Here is an 18,840-nt window from a genome sequence, read left to right as displayed (position 1 = left end):
AAAGGAGTAAGAAGCATTTGATGAAGACAGTAGGAAAGCAGAGAGACGAAAGGGACAGAGCATCTCCATACGCTTATCTGAAATTCTCACCAATGAATTACATAAGTATCTCTATCTTTATTTTATGCTTTATTCATAAATCATCTATAATCATTTGAATCTGCCTGACTGAGATTTACAAGATGACCATAGCTTGCTTCATACCAACAATCTCCGTGGGATCGACCCTTACTCGCGTAAGGTTTATTACTTGGACGACCCAGTGCACTTGCTGGTTAGTTGTGCGAAGTTGTGATAAAGAGTTGAGATTGCAATTGAGCGTACCATGTTGATGGTGCCATTGATGATCATAATTTCGTGCACCACATATCCTAAGGAATGAATTGTAAAACCTTGCAAATTCATATGAATAAGTAGGTGAAGAGTTGATAAAATCATTCAATTTAAGCACAAGATTTATCATAAAATAGTGGTTTATCAACCTCCCCACACTTAAACATTAGCATGTCCTCATGCTAAGCTCAAGAGAAGCTATAAAGGAGTGAAGAAGAATGATAGAGAGTATGCAACGCAACCTATCTATGTGAATGCAACTACATGCAAAATGTTTCTACCTACTTGGTTAGAAGTAAACAAGTTCTCCTAGACAAATATGAATCAAATTCCACTAATTCAAATTACACAATAAAAGACAGGTAAACTTGTAAGAAGATAGCTCATGAAAGCAAGGAACATAGAATCAAGCATTGAACCCTCACTGGTAGTGTATATGCACTCTAATCTCTCAAGTGTTTAGGGTCAATCACTCTACTCTTCTCTAGTCATGCTTTCTAAACTTTGTTCTTCATCTAACCAATCAACAAATATTTAGTATACGAATGCAAACATCATGAAGTCTTTTCAAGGTTGTAATGGTGCCAAGACAAGGGTGAGGATGTATATATAAGGCTAAGTGAGCTAACAAAGTGAATCCTTGATTAGTATAAGATCTCACCTAACATATGCATACTTTATATAATTTAAAATGCTTTACCTAGCTACCCAAATTTATTTTTTTTCACTTTTGTATTACATACTCGTGTATCAAACTTATTTTTGAATTTTGTCCCATGTGCATTGATTCTTTTTGTTTTGCATTTGGGGAAATATTTTTTTGTATCCTCTTATTTAATTACTTAATTAATTTTTTTATTATTATCAATGTACATGGTAATTTAATTATTTTGATTTCACATGAGCATGCTTCCCAAATTTTCAAATAACTTATTCAATTGAATTCCCTATTTTTTTTCTATCATCCCATGTTCCTATAAAATTCCCCACACTTAAATTATACACAATATCTATCTTAAGCTAACCAAGGATTTAACTTGGGATTTTTATTTTGATTTTCTGCTTAAGGCTAGTAATGTGGTTATGAAATAGAAGGGGTTAAAAAGGCTCAAGGGGGCTAACAAAGATGGCATAAAAGGTAGATTTATTTGGGATAAGTGAGCAAAAATACAAATAATGGCTTCAATCATATGCAAGCATGTAAATATACTAAACAATGGACATATATACTGGAACAAAATCTAGATTGCAATTATAGAGAAGGAAACACACAAGAATAAAATATTATGGTTAAATAATGTAACCATACAATTAAGCTCAAATCTCACAGGTTGTGTATTCTTTGGCTCAAAAACCATGTTCCGAATACAACTTCCAAACAAGTTTAACACAAATTTTTCAATTTAACTTAGTGAAATACTATAAAAATTTCTTGAAAAAGAAAATATTACTTCAACCAAGTAGTAACTAAATGCATAAAATCAAACAAACATGCAAATGCAACAATTAACAAATTAACATTGGTGTTGAAAAAAAGAAGTAACTAACCCACGGAGATCGGTATCAACCTCCCCACACTTAAAGATTGCACCGTCCTCGGTGCATGCTAAGATGTGCAGGTGGATGGGTGGCTCCGCAGCTAGTGCTCTTTTTGTTCCTTTCCTTGCCGGTGGTTTGGGAGTAGCTTTCTCTTTACCTTTCTTGGTGGCCATCCTGAAAAGGGAAAAAGAAAGTAACAAGTAAAGCTAGGGGTTCCAACAAGGAAGAGAACAGGAAAGATGGTAATCAATGCACACTAAAGAAGAATGACGTTAACACATGGTCATGACTACATGTGAAAAGTCATCAATAAAAATATAGCAAGTGCATGTGATGATAGTTAAATGCAAGATGTTTATTGGCATGCTGGCAAAGGCATGAGTAGCATAGATCAAGCATTCAATGTCCAAGTTAGATTACCAAGTCTTCCAAACTAACAATATGCTTATAATAACAATTATATAAAAATTAATAAAATAGAAAAAGGGTTTTGTGAAAAGCAAGCATTTAGAGTAGTAGATTAAAAGAAACTAAAAATAGTGCACAATGCCATATGGGCATTTTTACAAACACATAGCATGCATGTTAAATAAGGTATGGAAAGTATTAATTTGAACATGCAAGCAACCCTAAAAAAATAATATATAATTGTCAAACAACTTCTTAACAATCCACAAGCAAAATAATGACCCAAATAAATTTCCAACACCAATTAAAAGAAAAAGAAAGAAAAAGAAAAAGAAGGGAAAGAAAATATTTAGATTTGGGGAAGAAAAGATAAGATAGTTGACGGTGATTTGGATAAGCAAGGCGGCGCAGGTGACGCGGACGCGTGGAGCACGTGTTCGCGCGGATGGCACAATTTGTAAGTGACGCGGACGCGTGGGCGACGTGTACGCGTGATGGGGTTTGTGCTTCCAGCACCATTCCAACCCCACTCCATCATAACTTGCTGCCATACACACGTTTACGTCGATTTTACAGGGCCACGCGTTCGCGTGGGTGACGCGGACGCGTGGAAGGCAATTTTACCACATGACACGGACGCGTGGATCAATTTGTGCCAAAGGCATGCCTCCAGTCATGCCTTCGCATGACTCTCTGTAAAATCTCTTTTCTTCCCAACACACATATGACGCAGACGCGTCAACGACGCTTACGCGTCACGTGCGTGTTTTTTTTTTTGCAGTATGCAGAATTCAATGCTAATATGAATGTTATGCATGATTTCAAGTTCAATAAAAACTCAAAAATAGACTTAAAATTAAAACTGAAAAAAGGAACGATCATACCATGGTGGGTTGTCTCCCACCTAGCACTTTTAGTTAAAGTCCTTAAGTTGGACATTCTGGTGAGCTTCTTGTCATGGCGGCTTGTGCTTGAACTCATCTTGAAACTTCCACCAATGCTTGGTCTTCCAATAAGCTCTATCCATACTAAGTAAATTCCTCTAGCTTTGATGGGGTTCTTCACAAGCTTTGAGCTCCCAAAGTTGATCCTCATATATTCCCGGATCCCAAATCTTGTTTCTACACCCGTCTTCAAGTTGATTATCATGATTCCATCTGGGTGGTTCAGCTTTAGAATTCTCACTGAAGCATCCAAACAACTTTCTAAACCCATTCAATTGAGCTCTATACCAACCTTTGCATTTAAACTTAAAGCTTCCAACCATAATGAACTTTGCAGGATAATTCTTACTACTGACCATCTTCCTCTTATTCTTAATGCCACAAAGAGCTATAAGTTGACCATCCGTCTCCAGTAGCCCATATTCAAGTGGAATTAGAAAGTTAAGAGATATAAATTTTACCCACTTGAATATTGTGAAGGATGATGGCAACTTAGGGGGACGGGTTTCTAATGAACTTGCAAGCTCCACTCCTTTGTGTTCTTCTTTGACAACTACCACCTCTTTGCAAGCTTCTTCAATATCAACCTCTTTCTCTTGGTAGCTTTCTTCCAATTTAATCTCTTCTTCATTGCTCACCAAGGGCATAGGAGGTTGTGCATCTTCTTCTTTAATCTCCATGTCAAGACCAATGGGAGGGGATTCAAATGTAGATAAGAATTCTTGAATGATTGAATCCATCTCTTGATCGTCCCCTTCAAAATGTTCAACCATGATATGCTTTGGAGGTTGTACACCCCCCTCAACATCATTTTCAAATGTCTTTGAAGGAGGCTCTATGACTTGAGTTTCCCATGGAGGTTCTGCATCTCCTAAGTCTTCAACCACTTCTTCCTCTTCAATGGCAGGCGTAGCTTCTTCCAATTGTTCCAATACAAAATTGTGCTGCTCACTGTCCACCGGAGTTTCTAACTTCTCCTTCATGCCACGTTCTTAATTATATTCTCCATATGAAGCCATGGGGGTTCCTTGAATGTCCGAACGTCGGGAAGGTAATCGATTTATTAATTGATCCAGTTGGCGAAGGGTTTCATGAAATTTTTCCACTGTTTCCTTGAGACGATCCCTTGATTCTTATTGCGCTCGGCTATCATAAGTAGGATCATAGTGCTCTTGGATTGATCGATATGGAGATGGTGTATATTGAGGTGGTGGTTGGTGGACGAAATTGTGATCAATACTTTTCACAACTTAAATAATCCCCGGTAATGAATCCAAAAACTTGGTGTTCAATACCATGGCATAAACACAACTTCGCACAACTAACCAGCAAGTGTACTGGGTCGTCCAAGTAATAAACCTTACGCGAGTAAGGGTCGATCCCACAGAGATTGTTGGTATGAAGCAAGCTATGGTCACCTTGTAAATCTTAGTCAGGCAAACTCAAATGGGTATGGGTGATATACGAATAAAACATAAAGATAAAGATAGAGATACTTATATAATTCATTGGTGGGAATTTCAGATAAGCGTATGAAGATGCTTGGTCCCTTCCGTCTCTCTGCTTTCCTACTGTCTTCATCCAATCCTTCTTACTCCTTTCCATGGCAAGCTGTATGCAAGGGTTTCACCGTTGTCAGTGGCTACCTCCCATCCTCTCAGTGAAAATATTCAACGCACCCTGTCACGGTACGGCTATTCATCTGTCGGTTCTCAATCAGGTTGGAATAGAATCCAGTGATTCTTTTGCGTCTGTCACTAACGCCCAGCCCTTAGGAGTTTGAAGCTCATCACAGTCATTCAATCATTGAATCCTACTCAGAATACCACAGACAAGGTTTAGACCTTTCGGATTCTCTTGAATGCCGCCATCAGTTCTAGCTTATACCACGAAGATTCCGGTTAAAGAATCCAAGAGATATCCACCCAATCTAAGGTAGAACGGAGGTGGTTGTCAGGCACACGTTCATAGGTGAGAATGATGATGAGTGTCACGGATCATCACATTCATCAAGTTGAAGAACAAGTGATATCTTGGAAGAAGAACAAGTTGAATTGAATAGAAGAACAATAGTAATTGCATTAATACTCGAGGTACAGCAGAGCTCCACACCTTAATCTATGGTGTGTAGAAACTCCACCGTTGAAAACACATAAGAACAAGGTCTAGGCATGGCCGAGAGGCCAGCCCCCAAAACGTGATCAAAAGATTCAAAGATCTCAAGATGATAATACAATAGCAAAAGGTCCTATTTGTAGAGAACTAGTAGCTTAGGGTTTACAAAGATGAGTAAATGACATAAAAATCCACTTCCGGGCCCACTTGGTGTGTGCTTAGGCTAAGCATTGAAGCATTTTCGTGTAGAGACTCTTCTTGGAGTTAAACGCCAGCTTTTGTGCCAGTTTGGGCGTTTAACTCCCATTCTTGTGCCAGTTCCGGCGTTTTACGCCAAAATTCTTGAGCTGACTTGGAACGCCTGTTTGGGCCATCAAATCTCGGGCAAAGTATGAACTATTATACATTACTGAAAAGCCCAGGATGTCTACTTTCCAACGCAGTTGAGAGCGCACCAATTGGGCTTCTGTAGCTCCAGAAACTTTACTTCGAGTGCAGGGAGGTCAGAATCCAACAGCATCTGCAGTCCTTTTCAGCCTCTGAATCATATTTTTGCTCAGGTCCCTCAATTTCAGCCAGAAAATACCTGAAATCACAGAAAAACACACAAACTCATAGTAAAGTCCAGAAAAGTGAATTTTAACTAAAAACTAATAAAAATATACTAAAAACTAACTAAAACATACTAAAAACATACTAAAAACAATGCCAAAAAGCGTATAAATTATCCGCTCATCAGTGGTTCTTGGGAGTAATTGGGGTGGAATTGGGGTGGTTCTATATATGGTTCATACGGTTCATAGGGTGGTTGGTATGGTGGATATGGGTTAGGGTCATATGGAGGTGAATGGCGAAAAGGGGCTTGTGAGTATGGTGGTCCGAAATCATGTTGAGGAAGGAGTTCATAGGCATATGGTAGAGGTTGTTGATAATTATAAGATTGCTCACCATAGTCATTGCCTTGATATGCATCACAGAATGGTTGTTGATAGTCCATTGGAGGTGTTTGTTGCTATGAGGGTTGATCAAATCCTTGTGGCTCCTCCCATCTTTGATTGTTCCATCCTTGGTGCATGTTGTCATTATAATCTACTCTTCCCGAAACATAATTATAACCAGACTCATAGCCAATGGGGTGAGAGTTTATAATAGTGAGAGAAAATAAAAACAAAAATTAATAAAAAAGAAAATATTTTGAAAAAGATATGATTTTCGAAAAAAAAGATAAGATAAGAATTTGAAAAAAAAAAGATAAGATAAGATTTTGAAATATGATTTTTTTTAAAAAAAGGATAAGATTTTGAAAAAGATGTGATTTTTTTGAAAAAGATATTTTTTTTTTGAAAAAGATTTGAATTTTGAAAAATAAGATAAGATAAGATAAGATAAAATTTTAAAATAAAAATATGAAATTTTTTTTAAATATTTACAATAACCAATAATAAGGCACATGTTTGCAATTCCCTGGCAACGGCGCCATTTTTGACGATCAGATTTCCTATCGGTAAAGAAATATAAAAATATAATCGCGTTGTAATTATAGCTTCTAAACCAACAGAAAATCCTTTCGTACAAACGTTTGGTTGTCACAAGTAACAAACCCAATAAAATTTATAAACCGAAGTATTCAAACCTCGGGTCGTCTTCTCAAGGAATTGCAGGGAAGTGTGTTTTATTATTAGTTATGGAAAACAGTGTTTTTGGGTTTCGAAAAGGTTTTGAACAAGAGAAATGGATTGCAGGAATTAATAAATTAATAACTAAGAAATCTCTTGGCAAGGTATGAAAATTGGAAGTCCTATCCTAGTTATCCTTATCAATGGTGATGAGAATTATACTTTTGCTCCCACTAAGTTAACCTCTAACTATGAAGGTAAGTTAAGTGGACAAATCAATTTAACACCTAAAGTCCTAGTCAACTCCTTAAGGAAAGACTAGAGTTATAGGAATCTAAATCAATCAGCAAAGGTAACAATTATCAATCATGATGAGTTTGACAACTCAAGAGTTACCAATTAATCAACCAAAGCCAAAAGAGAAAAGTCCAAATTATTTATATAATAAATAAAAGAAAGCAGTCATAAGTCTGAAATACCTCAAATTTATATTAAATTAGAAAATCAATCTAAACATAAAGAGTTCATAGACCAAATTGAGAAAATAAATAAAAGGAACTTTTGAACCTGAAAATTGAGGAAGATGAAATACTAATTCCTTTAAGAGGAATCCTAATCCTAAATCGTAAGAGAGATAGCAGAGGGCCTCTCTCCCTCTAAAACTACATCTAAAAACTAAAATTATTAATTATGAATGTATATTGTATCTAGTGTCTCCTCTTGAATGGATGGATTCCTCCATTTATAACCCTTTAATCTGTGTTCTCTGGATTGGATCTGGACCAAAAAGGGCCCAAAAGTCGCTGGGGCCGACTTCTGCAGATCGCACACGTCACGCGTCTGCATGGGTCACGCGGTCGCGTCATCTGGAGTGTTGCTCTTCCACGCGGTCGTGTCAGTCATGCGTTCGTGTCAGTTGTATTTCGCGAGTCATGCGTTCGCGTCATCCATGCCCTCGCGTCGATGCTAATTTACGCAAAGCCCGTGTTCGCGTCGTCCATGCGGACGAGTCGCTGCCAGTTTCTCCAAAAACTCCAATTTGTGCTTTCCTTCCATTTTTGTATGTTTCCTTTCCATCCTTTAAGTTGTTCCTGCCCTATGAAACTTGATAGTACTCAACACACAAATCACGGCATCGAATGGTGTTCATACCCTAGGTCGAGCTGACCGACCCGGGATGTTTAGCGACAAAGCGACTGACCTCTTCAGGTCAGACTATTCGATCTTTTCTCAAAGAGCTCGACCAAATCGACAGGAAAGCCCAATAAAGGGCCCAAATAGAGGAACATGACCCAAATCCAGAGGCAATCCCAGCCTGCAGAGATAAAGGCGATTTCGTTAAAGATAAGCTGACCTCACCCAAAGATAAGATAAGATAAGATAAGATAACTAACTTATCTTATCTAGAAAGGTCTCTTCTCACCATTATAAATACACTGGAGCACCCAGGTATAACTCATACTCTGATTCTACTCAATACCTGCTTAATACCCTTGCTAACTTAAGCATCGGAGTCCCTTGCAGGTACCCCCTACCCTTCGGTGATAAAGGATCAACAGCACTCTCAGTTCCACAAGTCAGACACCACAGCTCTGACCAGCACAGAAGATCTCGCCTGAGATCGACCTACAGTTTCAGGTTACCCTTGGAACATTGGCACTGTTGTTGGGGAACCTGGAAGTTATCCCATCACCATGGCGGATGACCATGACAACGACCACGATTCAGGTCTGGAGGATCGGACACCGCACAAAAATGTGGGTGTCACGCTACAAAACACTCCGGAAACCAACAAAAACAAAGACTCACCAAATTCAGGGGCAATAGAAGCGCTCCTGGATCGCCTAAAACAACTGGAAAAAGAAACCCAACAACAACGGGAAATTGGAAGAGATCTCCAAAGAGAGGTTCGGCGACGTCGGGAGTTGTAAGAAAAACTACAGCAATTGGAAGCCGATCTCAAATCAAAAGCCCCTCAGGCTAATCTCGAGGAAAATTCACGCAAAGAGCAAGACCCGTTCACTAGGGAAATCATGAAAACCGAAATTCCAAAAGACTTCAAACTCCCGGATATGACCCTGTATGATGGCACCACGGACCCCAACCACCACCTCAGTAACTTCAGAAGTAGAATGTACCTCACTGACACCCCAGATGCTGTTCGCTGCAAGGCTTTTCCAATAACTCTCACAAAGACAGCGATCCGATGGTTCGATAACCTACCCCCGAAGTCCATCTCAAGCTTTGATGACTTAGCTAAAAAATTCCTAGCCAGATTCTCCATTCAAAAAGATAAAGCCAAGGACGCCCGAGTTTACTAGGGATCAAACAAGGAGATCGGGAGAGCCTCCACAGCTACATTGAGAGATTCAACAAAACATGCATGGACATACAAAGTTTACCAACGGAGGCCGCCATCATGGGACTCATCAATGGCCTACGAGAGGGACCTTTCAGCCAATCTATATCAAAAAAATACCCGACCTCCTTAGACGAAGTGCAGGAATGGGCAGAAAAGTATATCAACATGGAGGAGAATGCTTGGTTAGGAGAAACCTCAAAATCGGGGGCCTCCTACCGAGACAAAGACAAGGAATCCAAAAGAAAAGAAGATTGACAAGGGGAGAAAATCAAAAAATACCATAACTACACCCCTCTCAGGGCATCCCTGGTCGAGATATACAAAGAAGTCTGCCACACGAAAAAAATCCCCCCAGCACGGCCACTCAAAGGCAAAAGGGGTGGGGGAAACCGAAAGGAATATTGTGAATACCATCGGGTCTGAGGACACTCCACAAACGAATGCTTCGACCTAAAAAACATCATAGAAAAATTGGTGAGAGAAGGAAAATTAGATCGATTCCTGGCCATCCGAGATGATGATCAAAGAAAAAGACGAAGGGATGAAGACACCGAACGAACAGAACGATCACCTCGGACACCAGAAAGACATGTCCACATGATACATAGAGGATTCATAGCAGGTGAAATCTCCAAATCCTCTCGCAAGAAATATCTCAAAGAAGTATATCATGTCGAAGGAGAGGAGAAAGCACTCAACATTCCGGCAATTACATTCACTAAAGAGGACGCATCCGGCATCATCACAGGACACGACGATCCCATGGTTATCACCATCATATTGGCAAACGCCAACCTTCACCGCACCTTAATAGACCAAGGGAGTTCTGTCGACATTTTATTCAAAACAGCCTTTGATAAACTCGGCTTGGAAGAAAAAGAACTTAAAGCATATCCAAACAGCCTGTTTGGGCTAGGAGATACCCCGGTTCGACCACTCGGATACATACCACTACATACAACCTTCGGAAAAGGAGACCAATCCAAGACCCTCAAAATAGACTACATCGTAGTCGATGTAAGTTCAGCTTACAACGCTCTCATAGGACGGACAACACTCAACCAACTCGGCGCAATAGTCTCGATCCCACACCTATGTATGAAGTTCCCAACCCCAAAAGGGATAGCCACGATAAAAGCAGACCAAAAGACGGCACGTTGCTGTTATAACGAAAGCCTAAACCTCAGAGGCAAAGGAGAAGAGTTCCACACGATCGAGCTGGGCGGAGTTCATCAACAAAAAGAACTTCGTCCCCAGCCAGAAGGCGAGATAGAAAAGATTCAGATCGGGGACACCCCGGAAAAAACAACCAATATCGGCACAATCCTAAAAAGAGATTTAAAAGAATTACTAATACAATTCTTGCGAGACAACGTCGATCTCTTCGCGTGGAAAGCCGCAGACATGCCAGGTATCGACCCTAAGCCAATGTGTCACAAGTTGGCGGTCTACCCAGGATCTCGACCGGTGCAGCAGAGATGAAGAAAACTTGGGCCAGAGCGATCCCAAGCCATGGACGAGCAAGTGCAGGCACTACTGGAAGCCGGATTCATAAGAGAAGTCAAATACCCGCTATGGCTAGCCAACGTGGTCTTGCTGAAAAAGTCAAATGGAAAGTGGCGAATGTGCACCGATTACAACGATCTCAACAAGGCTTGTCCTAAAGATCCATACCCACTCCCAAGTATTGACGCTCTAGTAGATGCTTCCTCCGGGTACAAATATCTCTCGTTTATGGACGCATACTCGGGATACAATCAAATCCCCATGTACCCACCAGATCAAGCACGCAGGAGCTACTTATCAAAGGCTAATGAATAAAGTCTTCTGGTGGACGAAATTGTGATTCATATGTTATTGCATTTTGTAAAATTCATTGCTTTTTCTTTCCCTGGCAATGGCGCCAAAAACATGATGCCAATACCATGGTTTACAACTATGTGTGGTCACAACTCCGTTCAACTTAACCAGCAAGTGTACTAGGTCATCCAAGTAATACCTTACGTGAGTAAGGGTCGATCCCACAAAGATTGTTGGTATGAAGCAAGCTATGGTCACCTTGTAAATCTCAGTTAGGCAGATTAAATGGTTTATGATAAGTTCGAAAATAAATAATAAACAGAAAATAAAATAGTAAATAGTTACTCATATAATTCCATGGTGGGAATTTCAGATAGGCATATGTAGATGCTGTGCTCCTCTCGAATCTCTACTTTCTTATTACATTCATCCAATCATTCTTAATCCTTTCATGGCAAGCTGTATGTAGGGCATCACCGTTGTCAATGGCTACATCCCATCCTATGCTTTGTCAATGTCCCTTGATTCTTTTTCATCTGTCACTAACGCCCATCCTTCAGGAGTTTGAAGCTCGTCACAGTCATTCAATACCGGAATCCTACTCAGAATACCACAAACAAGGTTAGACTTTCCAGATTCCCGAAATCCTACTCGGAATACCACAGACAAGGTTAGACTTTCCAGATTCCCATGAATGCCGCCATCTATCTAGCTTATACCACGAAGATTTTGTTGGGGAATCTAAGAGATATGCACTCGGCCTAAGGTAGAACGGAAGTGGTTGTCAGTCACGCGCGTTCATAGGTGAGAATGATGATGAGTGTCACGGATCATCACATTCATCAAGTTGAAGTGTAACGTATATCTTGGAATAAGAATAAGGAGAATTGAATAGAAAATAATAGTAATTGTATTGAAACTTGAGGTACAGTAGAGCTCCACACCCTTAATCTATGGTGCGTAGAAACTCCACCGTTGTAAATACATAAGTGAAAGGTTCAGGCATGGCCAAATGGCCAGCCCCCATGATCTGAGAACTAATCGTCCCAAGATGATCCTAAGATCTAAAGTGATCAAAAGATGTTCAATACAATAGTAAATTATCCTATTTATACTAGAGTAGCTACTAGGGTTTACATGAGTAAGTAATTGATGCATAAATCCACTTTCGGGGCCCACTTGGCGTGTGTTTGGGCTGAGATTGATCTATCCACGAGCTGAGGCTTCTTTTGGAGTTGAACGCCGAGTTATAGCGTGTTTCTGGCGTTCAACTCCGGGTCGTAACGTGTTTCTGGCGTTTGACTCCAGACAACAGCATGTACGTGGCGTTGAGCGCACTTTACGTCATCAATTCCCGAATAAAGTATGGACTATTATATATTTCTGGAAAGCTCTGGATGTCTAATTTCCGACAGCATTAAAAGCGCGCCATTTGGAGTTCTGTAGCTCCAGAAAATCCATTTTGAGTGCAGGGAGGTCAGATTCCAACAGTATCAGCAGTACTTTTGTCAGCCTTTTTCAGAGTTTTGCTCAAGTCCCTCAATTTCAGCCAGAAATTATCTGAAATTACAGAAAAATACACAAACTTATAGTAAAGTCCAGAAATGTGAATTTAACATAAAAACTAATGAAAACATCCCTAAAAGTAGCTTGAACTCACTAAAAACTACCTAAAAACAATGCCAAAAAGCGTATAAATTATCCGCTCATCACAACACCAAACTTAAATTGTTGCTTGTCCCCAAGCAACTGAAAATCAAATAGGATAAAAAGAAGAGAATATACTATAAATTCCAAAATATCAATGAATATTAATTCTAATTAGATGAGCGGGACTTGTAGCTTTTTGCTTCTGAACAGTTTTGGCATCTCACTTTTTCCTTTGAAGTTTAGAATGATTGGCATCTCTAGGAACTTAGAATTTCAGATAGTGTTATTGATTCTCCTAGTTAAGTATGTTGATTCTTGAACACAGCTACTTTTATGAGTCTTGGCCATGGCCCTAAGCACTTTGTTTTCCAGTATTACCACCGGATACATAAATGCCACAGACACATGACTGGGTGAACCTTTTCAGATTGTGACTCAGCTTTGCTAGAGTCACCAGTTAGAGGTGTCCAGAGCTCTTAAGCACACTCTTTTGCTTTGGATCACGACTTTAACCACTCAGTCTCAAGCTTTTCACTTGGACCTGCATGACACAAGCACATGGTTAGGGACAGTTTGATTTAGCCGCTTAGGCCTGGATTTTATTTCCTTGGGCCCTTCTATCCATTGATGCTCAAAGCCTTGGATCCTTTTTACCCTTGCCTTTTGGTTTTAAGGGCTATTGGCTTTTTATGCTTGCTTTTTCTTTTTCTTTCTATTTTTTTCGCCATTTTTTTCGCAAGCTTTTTACTTTTCACTGCTTTTTCTTGCTTCAAGAATCAATTTTCATGATTTTTCAGATTGTCAATAACATTTCTCTTTGTTCATCATTCTTTCAAGAGCCAACAGTTTTAACATTCATAAACAATAAGATAAAAAATATGCACTGTTCAAGCATTCATTCAAAAAACAAAAAGTATTGTCAGCACATCAATATAATTAAACTAAATTCAAGGATAAATTCGAAATTCATGTACTTCTTGTTCTTTTGAATTAAAACATTTTTCATTTAAGAGAGGTGAAGGATTAATGGGATTATTCATAACTTTAAGACATAGTTACTAAACACTAATGATCATGAAGTAGAGACACAAAACATAAATAAACATAAAGCATAAAAATCGAAAAACAGAGAAATAAGAACAAGGAATGAGTCCACCTTAGTGAGGGTGGTGCCCTCTTGAAGAACCAATGGTGCTCTTTGAGCTCCTCTATGTCTCTTCCTTGCTTCTGTTGAATGATCCCTAGTGATTTTGGTGCTCCTATCCTTAGTTGCTCCCAATAATTGTGTGGATGACAATTTATCCCCTGGGGTATCTCAGGGATCTCTTGATTTGTAGTCAAATATTCTACCACTGAGCTATAAACCCTTTAGATGAGTCTTTCCATCTCCCATGACTTAGAGGTGGAAGCTTTTTGTCTTCCCTTTTCCTTTTCTAGACGATTCTCCGGCCTTAGGTGCCATTGATGGTAATGGAAAAACAAAAAGCTTATGCTTTTACCACACCAAACTTAAAATATTGCTCGCCATTGAGCAAGAGAAGAAAGAAGAGAAGAAGAAGAAGAAGAAAATATGGATGAGAGTGAGGGATGGTGTTTCGGCCAAGGTGTAGAAGAAGGGGTTTGTGTTGTGTGAAAATGAAGTAGAATGGAAGGGTATATATAAGGAAAGGGGAGAGGGTAGGTTCGGCCATGTAGGGTGGGTTTGGGTGGGAAAGTGTTTTTGAATTTTAAAGGTAGGTAGGGTTTATGGGGAAGAGTGGATGGATGTGAGTGGTGAAGGGGGTAATTGGGAAGAGAGATTGAAGTTGTTGGGAAGTGTGACATGGGGAAGAGTGTTATAGGATTAGGAGGTAAGGTGGGAATATGTTAGGTGGGGATCCTGTGGGGTCCACAGATTTTGAGATGATCCTGTGGGGTCCACAGATCCTGAGGTGATCCTGTGGGGTCCACAGATCCTGAGGTGTCAAGGAATTACATCCCTGCACCAAATAGGCATGCAAAATGCCTTTGCATACCATTCTGGCGTTTAAACGCCTAGGTGATGCACGTTCTGGGCGTTTAACGCCCATGTGTAGCATGTTCTGGGCGTTCAACGCCCATGTGTAGCATGTTTCTGGCGTTGAACGCCAGTTCCATGCTTGTTACTGGCGTTCAGCACCAGCTTTTCTCAAGGAATATTCCTGGCGTTCAAACGCCAGAATGTTGCTTGTTTCTGGTGTTCAGCGCCAGATTCATGCTCTGTTCTGGCGTTGAACGCCAGTCAGATGCTCCTTACTGGCGTTGAACGCCAGTCTGTCCTTCCTCTAGGCTGTGATTTTTCTTCTGCTGTTTTTGATTCTGTTTTTAATTTTTATATTTTTTTTCGTGACTCCACATGATCATGTACCTAATAATACACAAAATAACAATAAAATAAAAATTAGATAAATAAAATTGGGTTGCCTCCCAACAAGCGCTCTTTTAATGTCATTAGCTTGACAGTGGGCTCTCATGGAGCCCCACAGGTGATCAGGTCAATGTTGTATAGTCCCAACACCAAACTTAGAGTTTGGATATGAGGTCTTAACACCAAACTTAGTGTTTGGTTGTGGCCTCCCAACACCAAACTTAGAGTTTGACTGTGGGGGCTCTTCTTGACTCTGAACTGAGAGAAGCTCTTTGTGCTCACTCTCTTTTGTCACAGAGGGATGGCCATGTACCTTAAACACCAGGTAGTCCCCATTCAATTGAAGGACTAATTCACCTCTGTTGACATCTATCACAGCTCCTGCTGTAGCTAGGAAAGGTATTCCAAGGATGATGCATTCATCCTCTTCCTTCCCAATGTCTAATATTATGAAATCAGCAGGGATGTAAAGCCCTTCAACCTTTACTAACACGTCCTCTACTACTCCATGAGGTTGTCTTAATGACTTGTCTACCAATTGTAATGAGAACAAGGCAGGTTGTACCTCAATGATCCCCAGCTTCTCCATTACAGAGAATGGCATAAGATTTATCCCTGACCCCAGATCATATAGAGCTTTTTCAAAGGTCATGGTGCCTATGGTACAAGGTATTAAGAACTTGCCAGGATCTTGTCTCTTTTGAGGTAAAATTTTCTGAATCCAGGTGTCTAGTTCACCAATAAGCAAGGGAGGTTCACTTTCCCAAGTTTCATTACCAAACAACTTGGCATTCAGCTTCATGATAGCTCCTAAATATTGAGCAACTTGCTCTCCAGTCACACTTTCATCATCTTCAAAGGAAGAATAGTCTTCAGAGCTCATGAATGGCAGAAGAAGATTTAATGGAATCTCTATGGTCTCTATATGAGCCTCAGATTCCTTTGGATCCTTAATAGGAAACTCCTTCTTGCTTGAGAGACGTCCCAGGAGGTCTTCCTCACTAGGATTTTCGTCCTTCTCCTCCCTTGTGCATTCGGCCATATTGATCACATCAATGGCCTTGCACTCTCCTTTTGGATTCTCTTCTGTATTGCTTGGGAGAATACTGGGAGGAGTTTCAATGACTTTCTTACTCAGCTGGCCCACTTGTGCCTCCAGATTTCTGATGGAGGATCTTGTTTCACTCATGAAACTGAAAGTGGCTTTTGACAGATCAGAAATTAGATTGGCTAAATTAGAAATGTTTTGTTCAGAATTCTCTGTCTGTTGCTGAGAAGATGATGGAAAAGGCTTGCTATTGCTCAGCCTATTGCGTCCACCATTGTTAAAGCCTTGTTGAGGCTTTTGTTGATCCTTCCATGAGAAATTTGGATGATTTCTCCATGATGAATTATAGGTGTTTCCATAAGGTTCACCCATGTAATTAACCTCTGCCATTGCAGGGTTCTCAGGATCACAAGCTTCTTCAGAAGCTGCCTCTTTAGTATTGTTGGATGCATTTTGCCATCCATTCAGACTTTGAGAGATCATGTTGACTTGCTGAGTCAACACTTTGTTCTGAGCCAATATGGTATTCAGAGCATCAATTTCAAGAACTCCCTTCCTCTGAGGTGTCCCATTATTCACGAAATTCCTCTCAGAAGTGTACATAAATTGGTTATTTGCAACCATGTCAATGAGTTCTTGAGCTTCTGCAGGTGTTTTCTTTAGGTGGATGGATCCACCTGCAGAATGGTCCAATGACATTTTCGAAAACTCAGATAGACCATAATAGAATATATCTAATATGGTCCATTCTGAAAACATGTCAGATGGACACCTTTTGGTCAACTTCTTGTATCTTTCCCAAGCTTCATAGAGGGATTCACCATCTTTTTGTTTGAAGGTCTGAACATCCACTCTAAGCTTGCTCAGCTTTTGAGGAGGAAAGAATTTATCCAAGAAGACCGTGACCAGCTTCTCCCAAGAGTCCAGGCTGTCTTTAGGTTGTGAATCCAACCATATTCTAGCTCTGTCTCTCACAGCAAAAGGGAAAAGCATGAGTCTGTAGACTTCAGGATCAACTCCATTTGTCTTAACAGTCTCACAAATCTGCAAGAACTCAGTTAAAAACTGGTAAGGATCTTCAGATGGAAGTCCATAAAACTTGCAGTTTTGTTGCATTAAGGCAACTATCTGAGGTTTCAACTCAAAATTATTGGCTCCAATGGCAGGAATGGAGATGCTTCTTCCATCAAATTTGGACATTGGTTTTGTGAAGTCACCAAGCATTCTCCTTGCATTATTGTTGTTGGGTTTGGCTGCCATCTCCTTCTCTTGTTCTAATATTTCTGAAAGGTTACCTTTAGATTGTTGTAATTTAGCTTCTCTTAGTTTTCTCTTCAGAGTCCTTTCAGGTTCAGGATCAATTTCAACAAGAGTGCCTTTTTCCTTGTTCCTGCTCATATGAAAGAGAAGAAAACAAGAAAAGAAAAGGAATCCTCTATGTCACAATATAGAGATTCCTTTATGTTAGTAGAAGAAGAAAGGGGGGAAGAGTGAAGAAGAATGGATTCGGATTTTTAGATGAAGAGAGGTGAAGAGAAGTGTCAGTAATTAAATAATTAAATAGAAGAAGAAAAAAGAGGGAGAATTTCGAAAATAATTTTGAAAAAGGGGTTAGTAATTTCGAAAATTAAAGGTAAGATATGATTAAAATTAAAATTTAAAACAAAAAGAGTTTTTTGAAAAAGAGATGAGATATTTTCGAAAATTAGAGAGGAAAAAGTAGTTAGGAGGTTTTGAAAAAGATAAGAAACAAACACAAAGTCAAAGAGTTAGTTGAAAAAGATATTAAAATCAAATTTGAAAAGATAAGAAGATAAGAAGTTAGATAAGATATTTTCAAATTAAATTTTTGAAAAATATAAAATTTTGAAAAAGATATGATAAGATATGTTTGAAAAAGATTTAATTTTTAAATTTAAAATTACTTACTTCACTAACAAGAAACTACAAGATAAGATTCTAGAACTTAAAGATTGAACCTTTCTTAACAAGAAAGTAACAAACTTCAAATTTTTGAATCAATCACATTAATTGTTAGTGAGTTTTCGAAAATTTGATATAAAGATAAGAAAAAGATTTTGAAAATAATTTGAAAAAGAATTTAAAAAGATAAGATTTTTAAAATTGAAATTTTGACTTGACTTGTAAGAAACAACTAATTTTAAAAAGTTTCTGACTAAGTAAACTCAAATTTTCGAAAATTATGAGAAAAATAAGGAAAAGATATTTTTTTTATTTTTTAAATTTTAATTATGAGAGAGAAAAACATAAAAATGACCCAAAATATGAAAATTTTGGATCAAAACACAAGATGCATGCAAGAACACTATGAATGTCAAGATGAACACCAAGAACACTTTGAAGATCATGATGAACATCAAGAACACAATTTTGAAAAATTTTTGATGCAAAGAAAACATGCAAGACACCAAACTTAGAAATCTTTAATGCATGGACTCTAACAAACAAAAAATGCATATGAAAAACAACAAACAACACAAAACAAGAAAACATCAAGATCAAACAAGAAGACTTGTCAAGAACAACTTGAAGATCATGAAGAACACTATGAATGCATGGAATTTTCGAAAAATGCAAGAAAAATTTTTTAAAGCATGCAATTGACACCAAATTTAAAA

At 39.0% G+C, this 18,840-nt stretch overlaps 1 non-coding gene across 1 annotated transcript; it reads left to right on the top strand.

The window, feature by feature from the left end:
• The first annotated feature begins 16,958 nt into the window (after positions 1-16,958).
• On the top strand, positions 16,959-17,062 carry LOC112766297 (small nucleolar RNA R71). Its single transcript, XR_003184250.1, has one exon. It is a non-coding gene; the product is annotated as a small nucleolar RNA R71 (small nucleolar RNA).
• Positions 17,063-18,840: the final 1,778 nt, after the last annotated feature.

This window comes from Arachis hypogaea, chromosome 2 (genome assembly GCF_003086295.3).
Source record: "Arachis hypogaea cultivar Tifrunner chromosome 2, arahy.Tifrunner.gnm2.J5K5, whole genome shotgun sequence".
NCBI lineage: Eukaryota > Viridiplantae > Streptophyta > Magnoliopsida > Fabales > Fabaceae > Arachis > Arachis hypogaea.
The sequence above is the reverse complement of the archived record's forward strand: the minus strand, read 5'-3'. Positions and strand labels throughout refer to the sequence as shown.